This window comes from Mobula birostris, chromosome 5 (genome assembly GCF_030028105.1).
Source record: "Mobula birostris isolate sMobBir1 chromosome 5, sMobBir1.hap1, whole genome shotgun sequence".
Taxonomy (NCBI): domain Eukaryota; kingdom Metazoa; phylum Chordata; class Chondrichthyes; order Myliobatiformes; family Myliobatidae; genus Mobula; species Mobula birostris.
This window is the reverse complement of record NC_092374.1, coordinates 194,108,136-194,130,862: the sequence shown is the minus strand read 5'-3', so window position 1 is coordinate 194,130,862 and position 22,727 is coordinate 194,108,136. Positions and strand designations below refer to the sequence as shown.

Below are 22,727 nucleotides of genomic sequence, written 5' to 3'. Positions count from 1 at the left end.
GATAATAACCGACAAAGGAACATAAATACTATTGATAATCCATGGGTGAAATGGACTCTTAAAATATGGAAAACTATTGTAAAAGAATATAAACTAGAGGGAGATATTGCAATTCTTAAATGGTGTGCATATGACTCGGATTTTACGCCTAATAAACTGGTTGCCAGATTTAAGGACTGGACAGCTAAAGGAATAACAGTTCTTTGCAATATAATGAAAGAAGGAACACTGTTCAGTTTTAAATTACTTAAAGAGAAACACTTTTTAGAAAAACAAGACTTTTATCAGTATCTACAGATGCAACATTATGTTAATAGGAGGGTTAAAATTGTAACCAATGTAAGTAAATATTTGATAGAGCTATTTAGAAAAGCATATAATTCAGATAACTGTAGTAGAATCATTTCAAGCATGTATAAGGGTTTTTCAAATCTTAAAACACGTTCGACTTCATACATTAAAACAAAATGGGAAAAGAAAGGAGGGATAATTATATCTGAGGAAGAATGGACAATAATATGGAAGTATCAATGCAAGTGTACCAGTTCACAGAAATGGAGGGAGTTTGGATAGAAAAAACTTGATAAGATATTTTATTACATCCTCTCAGAAATCCCATTATGATATTGTAGTAACCTCCCTATTTGCTGAAGAAATTCTAGAAATCAAAGTGCAAACCATTATCATATTTTCTGGGATTGCCCCGTTATAAAAGACTGATGGGGTCCGATATACAATGCCCTACAAAACATCTTTAAATGTGAAATACCCCTAGAAAGTAAGACCATATATCTTGGGTATGTACCTCAAGAATGGTTGAAAAGAGATAACTATTTAATGAATATACTGCTGGTGACTGGTAAAAAGACTCTTACCAGGACATGGTTATCACAGGAAAGCCCAACGTTAAATGTATGGATGGAAATTACAATGGATATTTACAAAATGGAGAAGATAACAGAAACTGTTAATCATAAGTTGGAACAATTTGATTCATACTGGGAAAGATGGTTCAACTACATAACACCTCATAGGCCTGATTTTATTCTCACAAATCAATGAATATGTTGTAAAAAAAGATCACTCCCTACTTGTACATAGTTTTCTCTTTTTGCTTGTTCCTTCTTTCCTCACTTTTCTATAGGTGTATACCTCAGATAAATATTATGTGCAGATTTATGGCAAATATGATTATATGATATATATGTACAATACCTGAAATACATCTAATGGAAATGTTTGTTTGATGATGAACTTCAATAAAAAATAAAATACAAAGGGTTCGTTTGCACAGGGAAAAGAACCAAAACCTTATCTCCCGGCTTGAATGACATCATTCTAGCTTTTTTTGTCATACCAAGTTTTTATTCTTTCCTGAGCAGATTTTAAATTTTCCCGTACTAAGCTGCAAACATTAAGACATAATACAGCAAATTAGTATGTAGTTCTTTGTTAACCCACTGCTCTTTTAATGATGCCAAAGGTCCTCGGACTCTGTGCTCAAACACAAGTTCAATGGGACTAAAGCCTAGGGACTCGTGCACTGACTCCCTTACTGCAACCAAAAGCAAATGAACTCCCTCATCCCAATCCTTCTTTTTTTCAACACAAAATGTCCTAATCATGGCTTTGATGGTAGAATGGAACCTTTCTAAGTCCCCTTGTGATTCTGGATGGTACGCAGACGACGCAATCTGTTTGGCTCCCTGTTTATAAACTACCTGCTGAAATAATGCAGACATAAAATTACTTCCCTGATCAGACTGGATTTCTTTAGGCAACCCAAATAAAGTAATAAAAACTTTATGAGAGCCTTCGACACAGTTTTAGCTTTTATATTCCTGGGAGGTACTGCTTCTGGAAACCTAGATGCTGTACACATGATGGTCAGTAAATATTGATGGCCAGCTTTAGTTTTTGGCAATCGGCCAACACAATCCACAATAACTTTAGAAAACGGTTCACCAAATGCAGGGATAGGTTGCAATGGGACCACTAGGGTGACTTGATTAGGTTTACCCCCAACCTGACAAGTGTGACAAGCTCAACAAAATTTCGCCACATCTTTCCTCAACCTAGGCCAGAAAAAGTGTTTGAAAACATTGTTCACAGTTTTATTCACACCAAGATAGCCACCCAAGGGCATACTATGAGCCAAAGTTAAAATCTCATTCCTTCTAGACTTCAGGAAATCCGCTATCTGGAGAAGATGGCGCGACGGCAGCGCGCGCAGCCTCTCCGCTGATGAATATCTGTTAATGGCAAGTAGGGGACCGTGCACAATCCTGATTTGATGGAGACAGACGTGAGTGCACAGCGGAACATCTGGAAAACTTCTGAAATGTCTGCTTTGCTACCACTGCTACTGTGTGGTACCGGAATCTCTGGAGCTGAAGGCCTCGAAATCCTCGGCTTTGCGTGTTTCAGCGGCCGGGGAGAGGTCTAAGGCGCTCGGCAGAGGATGGCGCTCGGGAGGCTGTATCAGAGAGGCTGCTCGGAAGCTCGGAGTTTTCGGACGGATGGACTCAGGGTCAGCTGTGGTCGGCTGCTTCCAAGGTATTGGCAAGTTGACTGTGTCTGGTATCTGTCCCCCACTTTTCCTTTGCTACATCGATGACTGCATTGGCACTGCTTCCTGCAGGCACGCAGAACTAGTTGACTTTATTAACTTTGCCTCCAACTTTCACCCTGCCCTCAAGTTTACCTGGTCCATTTCCGACACCTCCCTCCCCTTTCTAGATCTTTCTGTCTCTGTCTCTGGAGACAGCTTATCCACTGATGTCTACTATAAGCCTACTGACTCTCACAGCTATCTGGACTATTCCTCTTCTCACCCTGTCTCTTGCGAAAACGCCATCCCCTTCTCGCAATTCCTCCGTCTCCGCTGCATCTGCTCTCAGGATGAGGCTTTTCATTCTAGGACAAGGGAGATGTCTTCATTTTTTAAAGAAAGGGGCTTCCCTTCCTCCACTATCAACTCTGCTCTTAAACGCATCTCCCCCATTTCACGTACATCTGCTCTCACTCCATCCTCCCGCCACCCCACTAGGAATAGGCTTCCCCTAGTCCTCACCTACCATCCCACTAGCCTCCGGGTCCAACATATTATTCTCCGTAACTTCCGCCACCTCCAACGGGATCCCACCACTAAGCACATCTTTCCCTCCCCCCCCCCCTGCATTCCACAGGGATCGCTCCCTACACAACTCCCTTGTCCATTCGTCCCCCACATCCCTCCCCACTGATCTCCCTCCTGGCACTTATCCGTGTAAGCGGAACAAGTGCTACACATGCCCTTACACTTCCTCCCTAACCACCATTCAGGGCCCCAAACAGTCCTTCCAGGTGAGGCAACACTTCACCTGTGCGTCCGGTGCTCCCGATGTGGCCTTTTATATATTGGCGAGACCCGACGCAGACTGGGAGACCGCTTTGCTGAACATCTACGCTCTGTCCGCCAGAGAAAGCAGGATCTCCCAGTGGCCACACATTTTAATTCCACATCCCATTCTCATTCTGACATGTCTATCCACAGCCTCCTCTACTGTAAAGATGAAGCCACACTCAGGTTGGAGGAACAACACCTTATATTCCGTCTGGGTAGCCTCCAACCTGATGGCATGAACATCGACTTCTCTAACTTCCGCTAGGCCCCACCTCCACCTCGTACCCCATCTGTTACTTATTTTTATACACACATTCTTTCTCTCACTCTCCTTTTTCTCCCTCTGTACCTCTGAATATACCTCTTGCCCATCCTCTGGGTCCCCCCGCCTTGTCTTTCTTCCCGGACCTCCTGTCCCATGATCCTCTCATATCCCTTTTGCCAATCACCTGTCCAGCTCTTGGCTCCATCCCTCCCCCTCCTGTCTTCTCCTATCATTTTGGATCTCCCCCTCCCCCTCCAACTTTCAAATCCCTTACTCACTCTTCCTTCAGTTAGTCCTGATGAAGGGTCTCGGCCTGAAACGTCGATTGCACCTCTTCCTACAGATGCTGCCTGGTCTGCTGCGTTCACCAGCAACTTTGATGTGTGGTGCCTGGAGGTTTATGGCAGGGAGTTTCTCCCTTTTGCCGCTGCTATCTGGGACTCGGGAGTCGATCGACTGAGGGACTTTGAGACTATTTTTTTACTGTGCTTCTGGACTGTTCTTCATCAAGTTATGGTATTGCTTTGCACTGCTGTAACTATATGGTATGATTATGTGGTTCTGTCAGTGTTAGTCTTTGGTCTGTCTTGTTTTCTGTGATATCATGCCGGAGAAACATTGTATCATTTCTTAATGCATGTATGCATTTCTAAACGGCAATAAAAGAGGATTGAGTGTTCTCATAATCTAATCTAATCTACTACCTGGTGAAGAACTGCCCAATTCTCACTTGCAGGAATCTCAGGTGGTCTCCACTTCCTCATTTACATCCTACCCTTGAAATACGACCCTAGTGGCGCCTTCTCAATCTCATTATCTGGGACAGCTTTTCCTCTTAAGGTGGCAATCTCAGGGTTTCTGCTCCGCTATAATCTCCTTCCTAGACAGAGACAAGTCTTTATGATCAGACTTACTACAAGGATCTTGATCAAACAATGAAGGTATAAAAGTTACTGACAAATCATCAAAATCTGAATCCCAATTTGAACTGTCATGTGCAGCAGACACAAGCTGCACAGAACTATCTGCCTTGGCGGACTTTTTGTCCATAGCTCGGGTTACTGCACAGGAGGGGTACATGCTAGAATCCATCTTTGGATCATCACTGATTGGTTTAGTTGTCAGCAGCACTGCAGGAACAACTTTTCCCCTTGCTATGTTATTCCCTAACAATAAATAAACACCATCCACCGGTAAACTGGTACGTAGTCCTATTTTAACAGGGCCTGAAACTAACCCTGTCTCTTTGTGCAGAAGTGCAGGTGGTCCCCAATACCTCGTATAAGATTTACCTCACCAGTGGCAGTCTCATCACAAAACACTATCTAACATAAGTGACTGAGAAGCCCCAGTATCCCAAAGAATTTTTACCGGTACTTGGGAGGACCCTTCTTTCACTGAAACAAATCCCTCTGACATAAAATGATCAAATCCCTTCCGAACTCGGTCAGACCTTGACAGAGCCTCCTATGAATGTCCCGAACCCTGCGGGTTTATGGGTGTTTCAAAGGGTTGCACACAGGCATCGGGAACTGCTTCCTTTTGCTTCTTCTTCAGACAGAAGCAGTTAGCCATAACATGAGCAGATTTCCTACAATAGTGACAAATAGGACAAAATGTTTTTTCTTCACTTGCTTCCCTTCATCCTTACCTTTATCACTAGCTTCTGATTTACCCTGACTATCCATGCTGCTCTTTTGAAAAGTTTTACTCGGAGTAAACTTACCCTTGTGGGTTAAAGCAAACTCATCTACCAATTTAGCAGACTCTTGCAACTTGGCAGAGTTCTTCTCATTCAAATATGCCTTTATGTCATTAGGGACGCACCTTTTAAATTTCTGAATTAAAACCAACTCTTTCAAGTTGTCATAACCTCCATTCACATTTTTAGAGATGCACCAGCGCACAAAACACACAGAATTGTCATAAGCAAATTACACATAAGTCTGGTTCACAGATGTCTTCAGACCCCTAAATCTTTGTCTATAAGCTTCCGGAAGCAATTCATAAGCTTTAAGTATAACCTGCTTCACAGTATCATAATCAGCTGCCTGCTCACCGATTAAGGCTGTATAAACCTGTTGTGCTTTACCTTTAATTACATCTTTCGGCCACTGTGAACTCCAAGCAACTTTTTCAAAATGCTGGAAGTATTTATCAACTTCTGCCTCATTAACTAGAGGAACCAATTTAACTTACTGACTGGCAACAAACGGTACAACCGTTTTCCTCGAACCAGCTTGCTTCTCGAGCCTTAACTTCTCTATCGCTAGCTCAAATTGCCTTTGTTTTTCTGCAGCTTCTCTCTCTATATCTCTTTCCCTTTCCACCACCTCTACTTTAAATACCTCGAACTTCATTTTTCCCAGTTGTGGCTGCATCTCAAGTTTACTTACAGGAAACTTCTCTTAACACCTCTTCATCAAACACTTTCGTGGTTATATACTGCTCAGCTATTTTCCTCTGAACCACTGGCTTTGCCGTAGCCGTCGTTATCCCTGTAAGCTTCAGTTCTTTAGCAATCTCCAGCACCTCACCCTTTTTCACTTTCTCTAATGCCGCAGGGGTTGGTGATTCCAGAAAGTCCCAAACACTTTTTTTTGGGCAGTTTGAACGGGGAACGACAGCGCAAGCGCGTGAATGTTGGCCTGTGAGAACAGCGGGAGAGTTTAAAAAGCGAGCAGATAAACGGAGCAGGCGACAGAATAGTGGGTGACAAATTAGGAAGGCAACACACATGAAAAATGCTGGAGAACACAGCAGGCCAGGCAGCATCTATTAGAAGAGGCACAGTCGACGCTTTGGGCCGAGAAGTCGACTGTGCCTCTTCCTATAGGTGCTGCCTGGCCTGCTGCGTTCACCAACATTTTTTGTGTGTGTTGCTTGAAATTCCAGCATTTGCAAATTTCCTTGTGGACAACCTACCAGAGACAAGTTGCAGTGGTCGCGTGTCTGGCACCATGACTGGACCCTCAACTCAGAAGGGAAGTGAGGAAAAGAGGAGAGCAGTAGTGATAGGGGATTCGATAGTTAGGGGGACAGATAAGAGGTTCTGTGGAAGAGATCGAGAATCCCGGATGGTCTGCTGCCTCCCTGATGCCAGGGTCCGCGATATCTCGGATCGAGTTCTCAGTATTCTCAAGGGGGGGGGGGGGGGCGGGGGTGAGCATCCAGATGTCGTGGTCCATGTAGGGACCTATGACGTGGATAGAAAGGAGTAGGTCCTACAAAGAGAGTTTAGGGAGTTAGGTGAAAAGTTGAAGGACAGAACTTCCAGGGTTGCAATCTCAGGATTGCTACCCGTGCCACGTGCGAGGGAGTCTAGAAACAGGAAGATAATTCAGCTAAATATGTGACTAAGGAGTTGGTGCAGGAGGGAGGGCTTCATGTTTCTCGACAATTGGGCCTTGTTCCCGGGAAGGTGGGACCTGTTCTGAACTGGAGGGGGACTAACACCCTTGCGGGAAAGTTTGCTAGTGCCGCTCCAGGGGGTTTAAACTAGATGTGCAGGGGGAGGGGTACCAAAGTGTTAGAGCACATAGTGAGGTGGAGGAGGATAAACGTCACGCGAGAACTGCAAGTATAGACAGAAATCAACAGTTTGTACGAGATAGAAATGTTCTCAGGTGCATCTATTTCAATGCAAGGAGTATTGTCGGTAATGCAGATGAGCGCAGAGCGTGAATACAAAATAATCTGCAGATGCTGGGGTCAAGGAAACACTCGCAACACGCTGGAGGAACTCAGCAGGTCGGGCAGCATCTGTGGAAAAGATCAGTCGACGTTTCAGGCCGGAACCCTTCGTCAGGACGTGGATTAGCACGTGGGATTAGAGTGTGGTGGGAGTTTTGAGCGAGCTGCCATCTGACGTGGTAAATGCGGGATCACTCTTAATTTTAAGAACAAATTGGATAGATACATGGATGACAGAGGTATGGAGGGTTATGGACTGGGTGCGGGTCAATGGGACGAGCGGAATAAAGTTTGGCACAGACTAGAAGGGCTGAATGGCCTGTTGTCTGTGCTTTAGTGTTCTATGATTCTAACATCCATTGCTGCTGATCGCCACACACAAACCAATCAAAGAAAAGGAATTGGGTATTTCCCTTTCCCCAAACAAATCAATAATTAAACTAAATAAGCTCTAAATTTGTTCACATCTGGACGAGACCCAATTTTTATGTTATGTACCAGCAGCAATAGATATGAAATTAAGTCGGGTTTTTAGAGATAAACAACGAAATTTATTAACCTCTGCTCAAAGACATAGAAAAGTAAACAAACAACTCACTTAAACGGAAGTTAACAGTGTTATGAGTCTATAGGTATCAAACAGTCAAACTTAGAGACAATTCTTAACAGATCTTACTCAAGCACAGTCTTAAAGTGGTAGTCTAAGGGTCCAAGCGATTCATGAAATAAGTGAGAGGAGAGACTTCAAGAAGCAGCGATGAGTTGATTCTTGTAGAAACAAAGAAAACGTTGAAACCGATCCCAGCCGAGAAGTACAGTCTACGAAGAGTAAGTTTTCTCAAAATAACTGACCTTTCGCCAAAGTGGTCACCAGACAACACCCAAACCATGTAAGGGTTAACAAAAGGCCGTGCCATATATGGATTATACTCAGTGTCAGTCACACTCGAAATGCACCGAATGCCGCTGATTAACCCCAATCTTTTGGGTTTGTTCGTTGCCTGCAATCTTCACTCTCTCTCTCCTTCTACGATTTCGTAACCACCGACTGCGACTCCCAACAATCAGCGGTCCCCCTTTTTAGACCATTGGGATATGCCATCATGTGACGCTCACAGGTAACAAAGTCATGGGATGCCCATGAGAATCACGACAGACTCATGGGAATCGATACTCATGGGAATCACGAGACACTCACAGGAATCGATACTGTGGATAGGTAACATCTGTGATTAAGGGACGTACAGTTCCCATACCAGGCAGTGATGCAGCCAGTCAGGATGCACTCATTTGTGCCCCTGTAGAAAGTTCTTAGGATTTGGAAGCCCATCCAAACTTCTTCAACCATTTGAGGTGAAAGAGGCGCTGTTGTGCCTTTTTCAACACATAGCCAGTATGTACAGACCATGTGAGATCCTTGGTGATGTTTATGCCGAGGAATTTAAAGCTGTTCACCCTCTCAACCCCAGATCCATTGATGTCAATAGGGCTTAGCCTGTCTCCATTCCTCCTGTAGTCCACAACCAGCTCCTTTGTTTTGCGACATTGAGAGAGAGGTTGTTTTCTTTACATCACTGTGTCAGCGCGATGACTTCTTGTCTGTAGATTGCTTAGTTATTATGTGAAATAAGGCCAATTAATATAGTATCATCTGCAAACTTAATTGGCAGGTTGGAGCTGTGGGTAGTGACACAGTCATGAGCATTCAGAGAATAAGGAGGTGGCTTAGTACACTGGTGTGAATGGCACCTGTTTTGAGGGTCAAAAGGGCAGAGGTGAGGGATCCAGCTACACAAGGAAGCATGAAGTCTGAGGTCTCGGAGTTCCTTGTCGAGCCTGGAGAAATTATGGTGTTGAATGCTAAACTGTAGTCCAAGAACAGCATTTTGTTTAGGCTACAGTAATTTATTTACTTATATTTTCATGTATTACATTGAACTACTACTGTTAAGATATCAAATTTCATGACACATTCCAGTGATAATAAACCTGATTCTTATTCAAACACATAGCTCTCTAAAGGAATTTACAGGCTGCCGATTTCAGTGATTGTTGTCCAAAAATGTATACTTAATAGATTAGTTTTGTTTACAAGCAAAAATCTGCAGATGATGGAAATCCAAAGCAAAGCACACAAAAAGCTACAGGAACTCAGCAAGTGAGGCAGTATCTATGGAAATTAGTAAACTGTTGACGTTTCGGGCTGAACCCCTTCTTCAGGATCGGGATAGAAGGGGGAAGACACCGGAATAAAAAGGTGGGGGTAAGGGAAGGAAGCTAGCTCGAAGGTGATAGGTGAAGGGAGGTGAGCTGGACAGATAAAGGGCTGGAGGAGAAGGAATCTGATAATGAGAGGAGAGTGGACCATAGGAGAAAGGGAAGAAGGGGGAGAAATAGGTACTCATGCCATTTGGCATGGAGGGTACCCAAACAGAATATAAGGTTTTTCCACTCCACCCAGAGGGTGGCGTCATCTAGGCACAAGAGACCATGGACCAACATGTAGGAACAGGACTGGGTGTGGAATTAAAATATTTGGGCACCGGGAAGTTCCGCTTTTGGTGGATGGAGTGAAGGTGCTCAAAGAAGTGGCATCTCCTCCCCCAGTTTATGATGGGTCTCACTATTGTAGAGAAGGCCACAGCAGAAGTGGACACAATAGACAAACCCAACAGATTTGCAGGTGAAGCCTTCCTCACTTGGAAAAATAGTGTGGGGAGATGAAGGAAGAGGTGAATAGGCAGGTGTAGCACTTTAGGTGCTAACAAGGATAAGTGCCGGGAAGGAGATTAGTGGTGAGGGGTGAATGAACAAGGGAATTGCAGATGGAGTGATTCCTGTAAAGATATGTTCAGTGATAGGATTCTGAAGATGGCTGATCTGTTAAGAGGTAGGGTCCCGTTGAGATGGCGGATATGTTCAGTGCTGGGATCTCATTGAAGGTGGTGGATATGTATAGTGGTAGGATTCTGATGGAGTTGGTGGAAGTTAGTTTTGTTCGCTGCTCACAAAATGTTGCCTTGTCTCAACAGTAACATCTTGGAACCTGGGTCGGCCAGACAGGCAGAGAAGGAAATAGAAAAGTGGCTTTATTATACAAAACACTGCAGGTACTCATCCGATTAGCACAACACGGTGGTTTAGATTCAACGAGTCATAGAGGACCACAGGTTCTAGGATCCAGATGGAGAGAATCGACTATTAATGTTTCTGGTCAAGACTATTCACAAGAACTGAAAGGTAGAAGGGAGCGAGGACGTGGTTACTATATCCCTCCTATCTTTCAGACTCTGACAACATTCCTACTCTCTGCCCCACTCCCCGTTTTTGGGGAATAGTTAACCTGTCGGTCGAAAACTGCTTCCATCGTGCTGGTCATCGAATGGCCCGTTTGAGGTATGAAGCAGCTGTTTCCCATTGGTTGTCTTGTGTTCCATGGCACCGGTGTCCCGTGTCAGTCACCCGTATAAGAATAGATCACGTGGGAGGCTTGATAGCTTTGCCTTTGTCTCCAGGGACTCTTCACATTGACGTTGCAACCTGTGCTAAAGAACCATTGGGAAAGTTTGCTCCAGACTTAAAAGGCCCCTGTGCACAAGGTTTGTGTTTGTTGAATATTTAGTTTTGTCGTTTGTATAACTTGGGGACTTAGATGTTTGGTTGAATCTTTTACTGTTGGTAAATAAATCATTAATATGCTTATTTGTAGTCAGTGTCTTCTGCCTGACTCACCAAACCCATGAACCTACTTCCACATTAGACCCCCAATCTGCCGATCAGACCCCTCACCTGCCAGCACATGCTCCATCTTTATACATTTGGCTATCTTCCCTCTGGTTTCCAGTGCAGAGGAAGGGTCTCAACCAGAGACTTTGACTCTCCATTTCCTTCCACAGATATTTCTGGACACACTGATTTCCTCCAGCATTGTGTGTGTGCTGCTCCGGATTTTAGCCTCCGCCGGAGTCTGTGTCTCTGGGGTGGCTATAGAGAGTATGATTCCCCTATAGGTTTATTATGCCAGGAATCCCACACTTGACAAGACAGCTTGGTTTAATCGGATGCTCTGTTAATTCGGGGAGAGTAACCGAGGTGGAAGCTGAAGTAAGCACAGAGATACAAACTCGGGCCATTGACAGATTTCTTTCCTCGAAGACACGGAGCAGTTGTGAGCAATCTGACGCCATCAGGGGTTCAAGGTTCAATCAAAGGAACAGGATCTGGAATCTTTGCCATATTCATCACCCAGCTGCTGACAGCACAGTTGAGGACGTGCTTCTCTCCCAATCTTCCTCACGACCTGTTGGTTCATGGACCCATCTTCCTACTGAAAACACAGAGGAGCCAATTTAATTCTGTTAAGTGGTGTGGCCCAACCGTTGGGAGGATAAAAACAACTCCTCTGTAGTGGCAAGCCAGAGGAGGAGGATATTCAGCCTATCTAGGCTGCACTGGCTCTTACTAAAGCAATCCAGCTTTTTCCACTGCTCCACTCTCAGCCCATCAACCTTCAGATGCTCTTCCAGCTCCCTTCTGCTCACTGTGGTGGAATCTAACCCCAGGTTCCAATAATTCACTGAGTGAAAAAAGTCCCTCTTGTCTCATGAGGTCAGAGAAAAAGTTTTGTGGCCCATCGTGTCCGTGCCAATGATCAATCTGATCCTACTCTCACACATTTTACCCTCTTTACATGCCTGTCAGCTCCTCCCCCACCAGACTCAGCCACTCATCTACGCAATTGGATAACTTACAATGGCCGATTATCCTACTACCACAGCCCGCACATGCTGGGGGCTGGGAGGCACAAATCATTGTCCTTATCAATAAGGTGAGCAGTTTCTGAATCACTTGTGTCAAGTGGCCTCTGATGTACACTCTCCCAGTTGAGAGCAGTTTTAGTTCCCACAGTTGTGTGAACACTCATGGTCTGGAACGTCTAGTTATTCTGGACTCAAGGGAATACACCCCTCATCTACTCAATCTCCCCTCTCACATCTCCAGTTCAGGGACTTATTGGAAATAATCCAGCCACATGGACAGGAAATGAAAAATGTTCTGATGGATTTTAACCCAATCACCACTTCATTTGATTTCTGAAGCTAAGGGCCAAACACAGCTCAATTTAACATTTCTCGGCTACATTTTCAAATCTCTCCGGGATCTCCCCACTTGCCCTGACCTCAGCAAATGCTTGCTTTCTTACCTGGTTTGTGGTTTCTTCAGGCTGGAGGCTACGTTTTGCTGTGAATTAGAGAAAGAAGCAAATGAGGCATCTAAAGCATCAGTAAATGTTACTGACAGATTCAGAGTAGGACACCTGCTCGATCATTTAAGATAACTGATGATGATCTGCTAACCTGGTGCCATTTTCTGGAACCAACACTATATCCTTTGATGTTTTACCCCCACTGCCCATTTATTCCAGTCACCATTTACCCCATTCCTGTTTTAAACTTCATTCCCATTTACCCCATTGTTTTAATCCCTAGTCCCCAATTAACCCCATCCTGTTTAATCTTCAATCCCCATTAAGCCCCATTCCTGTTCAATCATCAGACCCCACTTTATCCCATTGTTTTAATCCCCAGTCCCCATTTAAGCCTATCTTGTTTAATCCTCAGTCCCCATTTAGCCCCATTTCTGTTTAACCCCAGTCTCCATTTAGCCCAATTCCTGTTTAACCTTTCAGTCTCCATTTAGTCCCATTCCTGTTTAACCCCCTCAGTCCCCATTTAGCACCATTCCAATTTAACCCCAAGTCTCCAGTTAGCCCCATATCTGTTTAATCTCCTCAGTTCCCATTTATCCCTATTCTTGTTCAATCCCCTCAATCCCTACTTAGCCTGCTTCCTGTCACCATTTTAACATCTCTGCCTATTTTACCCAAATCCCATAGAACTCGTATTCTCATTTTACACCTCAATCCCCACTCTAATGACTGTATCCATTTTAACCACTCCATCCTCATTTTAACCCCACTGATATATTTACCCCATCCCCATGTTATTCCAGTCTCCATTTTAAACGTTGCCATTTTAACCCTACTGACTAGTTTACCCCATTCCTATTTAACCCCACGATTTTACCCCAGTCCCTATTTCAACCCCATTATTTTACCCCATTCCCCACTTATCCCCAGTATTTTACTCCAGTCCCCACCTTAATCCCACTATTTACCCCAGTTCCCCGAACCCCATTCACATTTTACCTCTGAGTCTCCATTTTAATGACTGTATCCATTTTAACCCCTCAGTCTCCACTTTAACCCCACTGACTATTTAACCTAGTCCCTATTTTAACCTCAATATCTTACCCCAGTCCCTATTTTAACCCCACTATTTTACCGCAGTTCCCATGCAGCCCCAGAATCCCCTTTGCCCCAGTCTCTCCACCATGCTTTGCTACCTTTGATACTCACCTATCACGTTCAGCTCGTCGTAGCCGTAGTCCTGCCTGCCAAAGGAAGTGGGGAGGATGGGGTTAATGAGACCCAGACTCTGTGCTGGTGGCATTTTTCGTTTCTGTGGCGATAGTGTCAAATTTTTATTTTACGAAATTCAGCATCTACCTCTTGTAGTGTGTGCATTGGGGCAGCCCAAGTGTATCTGCCTACTCCCACCATTACATTCTGCACCCGGTGCACAGTGACACTGGTTGCACTGGGGCCAGACCTTAGGTGCATTTTGTAACAGGCATCCATGCAGTGCTCTCTCCCCCAGTACTGTGTTTCTGACCCACTGTTCTGCAGGAAAAGGGGCAAAACTACTCAACTCATTCAAGAGGTGAGTAAAGTCATGAAAAAAATATATATATGTATGCTTTGCTTGAGAATAACATTAGTACGATAAACACAGGAGATTCTGCAGATGCTATAAATCCAACGCATCACAGACAAATGCCACCCAGCCTCCCTCTCACCTGGTCTCACCTATCACCTGCCAGCTTGTATTCCTTACCCCCACCACTATTCCCTTCTCTTTCCAGCTTCTTTACTTCTCCCCCCCGACCCCACCCCACTTCCTTTTCAGTCATGCTGAAAGGTCTCAGCCTGAAACAGTGAGTGTTTATTCCTCTCCATAGATGCTGCCTGACCTGCTGAGTTCCTCCAGCATTTTGTGTGTAACTCTGTTTAAATGATGCTATGTGATGCTGCTGCAATTAAGTGTTTCATTGCATCCATGCATATGACAATAAACTCCAGCGTGACTTTTACTCACAGAATTCAACCATGTCTAACATGACCATTTGGTGTTCTTTTTGGTTATATATTAATGCATTTTATCATTACTTTAATAATTTGATTATTTCATTAATATTGAAATTGAATAATTATAATAAACATTGAATATTAGAGGAAATGTAGCCAGCTGGTGGCGCAGTGGCATCAGCGCTGGACTTCGGAGCGAAGGTTCCCGAGTTCGAACCCAGTTGGCTCCTCAGGCAGCTTTCCACCCGTGCTGGGTTGAGAGTCGAGCTAGTAACTCAACCTTGTAAAAAGGAAATTGCCTGCTACAGAAACATCAACAGCAAAAAAGTTTGATGGCCTATGTTCTCTCGTGAGTTTAAAGGCAATTTCTTCCTCTTTCTAGAGGAAATGCATTTAAGGTTAGAGGGAGAAATTTCAGAGGAGATTGTGGAGTAAGTGCTTTTTTTAAAAACACACAGAGAGTGGTAGCTGCCTGGAATGGTGCAAATTGATGTAGAAGTACATTTGAGAGGCTGTTAGATCACACAGGCAGACAGACAGAGAGATACACTCACAGAGTCACTCATACAGACACACACACACACACACACACACAGAGATTCATTCATACAGACACACACACACACAGACACTCATACAGACAGACACACACACACACACACACACACACACACACACACAGAGTCACTCATACAGACAGACACACACACATCACTCAGTTTAAGGTGCTGAAGATTTCTGTGTCTCCTGCCCTTTCACAAAGGAGTTCTGGACTCCCGCTCCACTCTTGTGAAAATGTTGCTCCCAATCTTCTCTCCAATCCTTCCACCTCTGATTTGGCGCCAGAGTTAAAGGTGATCTTTACCTGACACGTGCATATCGAACCCTGTGCAGTGAAATGAGTTGTTTGCGTCCTCGAACAACATAGTCCGAGGATTATGCTGTGCTGAAGGGCCTGTTTCTGTGCTGTGATTCTCCATGCTCAGTCATCCTATGTATCCAGCCACTCATAAGTAACTCACTTCAAATCGCCATCTTCCACCGATGTCTTGGCAGGAGTTCGGTTTTTGGAGTAACTTGGATATATCTCTGCATACTGGATGTCCTCTACAGTGGGTACCTTGTGGAGAAAAGGATTATATTAGAATCATCTTATTACAATCGGCATGGAAATCTAAGCAGGGCAATACAGTGAAGGATTAGATCAGACCAGGTCCATGTCTGCCCTGATGTTCCCCGAAGTGCCAGATCCAGAGCCAAGGGATACGACAACCAATCACATCCCACATGATTGTAGCCGAAACGTCTCGTAAAATCTTGCCAAGCTTGCCGATCAACCAAACTTCCAAATATCCCATCCTTCCCAGAGCTGTCTGCCATCCACCCTTGCCTCCAAATTCCACCCCTTTCTGTTATCTGCAGAGCCTGTTATCCAGCAGCCACTACCAGTTACCTCCAACACACCCTCATCTCTTTGTACAGGCCATCTCGACTTCCAAGCCCTGGTGCAGGGTTTAGGGTTTTGAATGGAAATGTCCCACACCACCACTCCCTGCTACAGAGGCTGCTCAACCCGATTGACTCCTCCAGCAGATTTTTTGACATTCCAGATTCTAGCATTTGCCTTCTCTTGTGTCTCCAGTTAGTTATTTACAGATCGTTCAGTATGACGTAATCCTAAGTGTTATTCATTACGGACTGTACCTTTAAAAAGAGAGAGAGTGTGCCGCTGGTTCAGAGAGAGAGGCACCGAGCATCTCGTGAGTCGCCATGGTGATAGAAGGGTGGAGCTATATTCTGGACAGCTGGTGTTCAGCATGTTTGGATATATATACAAGGTCAGCTGGCTTTCTTGTAGACATACAGAGACACAGAAGAAACGGAAACTTGATGAGCTTTGAGTGCCCCAAAACGTGTGGGTTTTGTGGATCGATCGGGAGAATCGACCAGTGGCTCTCTCAGTGCGGGAAAAGGAGTGACCGGTGGAAAGCTCTCAGTGTGTTTAACCCTTGCCTGGGTTTATAGTTTTACCACGTGAAGACGGTACCTTTAGTATGGTCACATTCGGTGACCTTAAAGGATTCGGAGGGCTACGGAACGATCGACGGCATCGACTTACTTGGATAACAAATCAGCTCTTTCTCTCCTCAATTCTACTCAGCTGAATATCACGAACTGAACTGACTTCGTTTACATACCATCGTAAAACTGTATCAGTTACCACTTAATTTTGAAGAAGTTTGGGTTTTGTATTTACACACCTATATATGCAAAAACTCTGCTAACCTGTTTGATTTATCTGGTTTCATGTTACTTTATTACGTAGTTACTAATAAAATAGTGCTAGTTAACAGCAAAACCAGACTCCAGGTGTGTTCCATTACTGCTGTTTCTTTTAACTCGTTCCGGGGTACGTAATATCACCCACATCGTGTCACAGAATGAAACTCAGCCCACCAGATCAATGCTAGCCTGCAATATTCTCTCCCACATTCCTAGACCCAGATTCCACTGCCCACCTTTGCAACTTACAGCGGACTATCAAGTTATCAGGCTGCTCAGTTTCGGGATGTGGGAGGAAAAGTACAGCACATGAGACTGATTAACAAGATAAGACCCCATGGTATAACAGGAGAGATACTAACATAGTAGAAGATTAGCTGATTGGCAAGTGGGTTGGAAGGTTTGAATAAAGGGGGCCAATTCTACTTGACCATTCAAACTGCCTCGTCCCATTGACCATTATCCGGACCAAAGCCATCCATGCCAGATGCCACTGCTATCCAAGTACCTATCCAAACTTCTCTTAAGCATTGAAATTGAACTCCCATGCACCACTTGCACTGGCAGCTCGTTCCGCATTCACATAACCCGCTGAGAGAAGAAGTCAAATTGAAATTCGGTCTCCGGAACTTTTTGGCAACGGCTCTCAGTTCCAGCCACAAATTTTCCAGAACATTCCCCTAATCCACAATAAATTACATCAACTTCTACTCTTGGTACAGGGTGTTGGGTCTCACACACAAAACGCTGGAGGAACTCAGCAGGCCAGGCAGCATCTAGGAAAAGAGTACAGTCGACGTTTTGAGTCGAGACCCTTCAGCATGACTGGAGAAAAAAGCTGAGGAGTAGATTTAAAAGGTGGGGGAGTGGAGAGAGAAACACCAGGTGATGGGTGAAACCTGAATGGGGAGGGGATGAAGTAAAGAGCTGGGAAGTAACTCGGTGAAAGAGACAGAAGGTCATGGAAGAAAGAAAAGGGGGAGCTCCAGAGGGAGGCCATGGGCAGGCAAAGAGATAAGATGAGAGAGGGAAATGGGAATGGGGAATAGTGAAGGAGAGGGGTGTGGGGAGCATTACCAGAAGTTCAAGAAAATGATGTTGATGCCATCAGGTTGGGGGCTGCCCAATCAGAATTTAAAGTGCTGTTCCTCCAACCTTTTGGATGTGTTGCTCGGATTTCTAGCATCTGCAGATTTTCTCTTGTCTGAGGGTGTTGGGTCTGGTCATTTAGAATCGAGGTTCTTTGAAAGGCAAGAATGAGACATAAAAGTAGGTGGCTACAATCGTTTTGTTAAGATTTACAAGAAAAATGAACTCACAAGGAAAAGACAAAGAAAAAGAAATGGTGATTGCCTCAGATTCAGACTCGAGATAACAACATCCCAGTGACAGCAATGAACCTATAAAATAGACAAACTCATGTAGCATGATACCTGCTGCAGAGAGACTTAGAAGCTTTTAGAAAAATACAGAATCAGCTGTACTCAAATTACTAGAAAACTTACTGAACAATTTTCCCATATAGGTGATTTCATAAAAATGTAAGCAAGCATAGGAAAGTAAACCTATAAGGAAAGCACTAGGCGAATATCCAACAAGGAGCAGCCCAGTGGGAAAGTGGGCAGAACAGGTTGCAGGGGTTCAAGTGGAAGAATTAGGGTGGACAGACATGAACAGGCTGAATGGTCTTCAATTTGTCAAGGATATGAGCTACTATATATGTACTTACCTCTCCATCGGAGAGCGGCGAGTTGTCTGGTCGACACTGGGTGATCACATCTGTGAGAGTGAATACGAGAATGTCAGTGAACCTTTGCCACAGGTGAAAGCAACGGGCAGGAACATGGAGAGCGCAGGTGAGGAGGAGTGAACAGTGCCACAGGACACAATTCTTGTTCCTAATTCCTTTTGTTGTCTCCTTGTGGGTTACTCCTGTGCAGAGATTGGTTTCTGCATTGGGAATAAATGGTGGATTTCACTGGTTGAAAGTGCCCTCTCGTCCAAAGACAATTCTAAACCCTGGTCTGCTTATTAGATTGGTAAGTTGTTTATTATTGCACTGAAGTACAGACATCATACAGACCATACCATTACGTCAGTGCATCGAGATAGTACAAGGGAAAAGCACTAACAGAATGCTGAATGTAGTGTTATATTTACAGAGAAAGTGTGGTGCAAGGACATGAGGAGGTGGATTGTGAGGTCAGGACTCCACCTGATCGTACAAGCAAACGATTCAATACTCTGATAACAGTGGGGTAGAAGCTGTCCTGAATCCTGGTGGTACGTGCTTTCAGACTTTTGTATCTACTGCCTAATGGGATGGGATCGAGTGACAATGACCGGGGTGGACAGGATCTTTGATTATGCTGGCTGCTTTGCCAAGTCAGCGAGAGATACAGAGTGCATGGAGGTGAGGCCAGTTTCCATGCTGTGCTGAGCTGTGCAATTCATTGTGGTCATGGGCACAGCAGTTGCCCTACCAAGCCGTGATACTTCCTTAGGAAGTAGAGGTGTTGGTGAACTTTCCTGGCTGTAGCATCAATGTGGACGGACCAGGACAGGCTGTTGGTAATGCTGACAACTAGGACCGATGGGACAGATGGCCTGCTGAGGTGAGGAGTGACTGGGGTGTCAGGGAGTTCGGAGGATGCACCCTTTTTTGCATCAGCCACACTCAAGGGGATTTACTTACCCATGCCATTGTCCGTTGAGATTTTGAAAGTCTTCAGGCTGTGAGGAGAAAGAGGGGGAAGGAGGTCACTCATTGATAAAGTGCAAAGGGGGGTGGTTGGGGGAATTGTCCTGCTCATGTGTTGCTTCATAAACCTGTGTCGCTGTGGCCAGTACTGGGGCAGGAGATGACCCAGACAGGAGTAGCCAAAATACCAAAAGACAATGGGATAATGCATCAGGGCAAAGAGAGGGACCTGGAGTCAGATATGTACACAGGCCCAGTGTAATCTTTGTGCAGCAGCCTTGGGTCAGGTGTCTGACAGCCTGACTAACCAAGAAACTATCAACCCCTGCTTTAAATATACCCAATGAATTGGCCTCTGCAACCATCCATAGCAATGAATTCCATAGACTCATCACCCTCTGGCTGAAGAAATTTCTACTCATCTCTGTTCTAAATATACATCCCTCTATTGTGAGGCTGTGCTCTTTGGTCCTAGATTCCACCACTATAGGAGCAATCCTCTCTGCCTAGGCCTTTCAATATTCATAGGGCTATAAAGAAGTACAGCAGAGAAAATAACCCTTTGGCCATGTAGTTCATGCCCAAAACCATTTAAACTGCCTACTCCCAACAACCTGCACCAGGTCTACAGCCCTACAGATTCCTACTATTCATGTCCAAACTTCTCTTAAACTTTGAAGTCGATCTCGTGTGGAGCACTTGCACGGGCAGCTCATTCCACACTCTCATGACCCTCTGAGTGAAGAAGTTTCACCCCATGTTCCCCTTAAACTTCTCATCTTTCACCCTTAAGCCATGACAAACGGTTACAATCCCACCCAACCTCAATGGAAGAAAGCCTGCTTGCTATCATCCTATCAATATCCCTCATAATTCTATAGGTTTCAATGAGATTCCCCTTCTTTGTTCTAAGTTCCAGGGAGTACAGGGCCAGAGCCATCAAATGTTCCACATACCATAAGCTTTTCATTCTGGATCATTCTCTTGAAACTCCTCTATCCAGTGCTAAAGTATCTTTTCTTAGATATGGGGCCCAATATTCCAAGTGCAGTCTGACCAATGCCTTATAAAGCCTTAGCATCACAACCTTGCTTTTATATTCTAATCCTCTTGAAATGAATGCTAACATTACATTTGCCTTCCGTACCACTGACTCAATCTGATAATCCACCTTTGGGAATCCTGCACAAGTTGCACCTCCAAAGTTTGAATTTTATCTCCATTTAGAAAACAGTCTATGCCTTTATTCCTTCTACCAAAGTTCATGACCACACACTTCTTTACACTATATTCCACCTGCCACTTTACCCATTCTGTCAGAGCCCCTGCTTCCTCAACATTACCTCTCTCTCCATCTATCATTGTATCATCTGCAAACTTGGCCACAACCCCATAAATTCTGCTGTTCAAATTGTTGACATAAAATGTGAAACGAAGCGGTCCTAATACTGACCCCTGAGGAACAGGACTAGACATCAGCAGTCAAATAGGATTGGTCCACTTTATTCTAACCTTCCAACACTCCTGGCAATTTTTTATCCATGCTAGTATCTTTCCTGTAATTACGTGGTGTCTTATCTTGTTAATCACCTCCATGTGTGGCACCTTGTCAAAGGCCTTCTGAAAATCGAAGTAAGCAACATCTACCGACTCTCCTTTATTATTTCCTTAAAGAATTCCAACAAATTTGTCAGGCAATATTTCTCCTTAAGGAATCAATTCTGAATTTAGCCTACTTTATCATGTACTCTGAAACCTCATTATTAATAATGTACTCCAACATCTTTGCAACACTGAAGTCAGGCTAACTATCCTATAATTTCCGCCTTCTGCCTCCTTCCTTTCCAGAAGAATGAACTAGCTTACCTTCATATTTCATCTTTTCTCTCCTTATGGATTTTAGATGCCTTCTGTTGGTTTTTAAAAGCTTCCCAATCCCCTAATATCTCATTGTTTTGCTATATCATATGCCCTCTCTTTTGCCTTTATGCTTTCCTTGACTTTCCTTGTCAGCCCCGGTTGATTTGTCTTCCCTTTAGGATACTTCTTCATCTTTGGGATGTATCTATCTTGTTCTTCCCACATTGTCCCTAGAAGCTCCAGCCATTGCTGCTCTGCTATCATCGCTGATAGTGGCCCCTTACAATCAGCTTTGGCCAGCTGCACACTCATGTCTCCATAACTCCCTTTACGCCACTGTAATACTTTTTCTCCCTCTCAAAATGCAGGGTGAATTTTATCATATTAAAGTCACCGCCTTCCAAAGTGTCTTTGCTGTAAGGTCTGTTATCAAATTTGGTTCACTACACAACACCCAATCCAGAATCACCTGTCCCCCACTGGGTTCAACCACAAGCTGATCTAAAATGTCATCTTGCAAGCATTCTACGAATTCCCTCTTGGGATCCAGCACCAATCTGATTTTCCCAATCTACCTGCACATGGAATTCCACCACGACTATCATAACATTGCCCTTGTTAAATGTCTTTTCTTGTTCCTGTTGAAATCTGTATCTCACATGCTAGCTTCGGTTCGGGAGCCTGTACATAACTTGCACCAGGGTCTTTTCAGCCTTGCAGTTTCTTAACTGTACCCATAATAACTCTACATCTTCCAACCCTATGGCACTGCTTTCTAAGGATTTCATTTCATTTTTTACTGCCCCCACCTGCCTGCCCTATTGGTACAAGGTGTATCCTTAAGCTCCCAATTATGATTTTTCAGCAACGTGATGCCCATAATATCACGTCTGCCAATCTCTAATTGTGCCAAAGATAATCTAATTTATTCTGTATAATGTACAATAAATGGCGATTCCTTTGCTTGCATCCTCGGAAACAGCTCTATTTCTATCTTTTTCCCTTTAAAGGTTCTTCTGAAGACCCTGACCTGGAGTTACATACTGACTTTGGTTCTTTGTGGGGATGGGACCCGCTCTCAGGGCCTCACGACCAGCTGCTTTTTGATATCCCAGGACGCGGCCTGGAAGGCTAGCGCGCCTTCAGGCTGCTAGATTTTCGTGGCTCTGGAGATGGGTTGATTCAAGGTCAGTGTCTGACTGAGGCGTCGCAGAAAAACACGGAGCATCGGGAGCAGTGGGCTAGCTGCTGGCTGTGTGCCCAGAGGCGTACGTTCTTTGGGCAGAGAGCTTGGTTAAAAAATGACACAACAGACTTTTAAAACCCTATTATC

The 22,727-nt window shown here is 44.3% G+C and overlaps 1 long non-coding RNA gene across 1 annotated transcript; it reads right to left on the bottom strand.

Annotated features, from left to right (window-relative positions):
- Nucleotides 1–12,546: 12,546 nt before the first annotated feature.
- On the bottom strand, nt 12,547–15,599 carry LOC140197417 (uncharacterized). The gene is made up of 3 exons (XR_011885949.1): nt 15,573–15,599; nt 13,762–13,796; nt 12,547–12,584 (listed from the first exon to the last, which is right to left on the bottom strand). It is a non-coding gene; the product is annotated as an uncharacterized lncRNA (long non-coding RNA).
- Between the last annotated feature and the right edge of the window lie 7,128 nt (nt 15,600–22,727).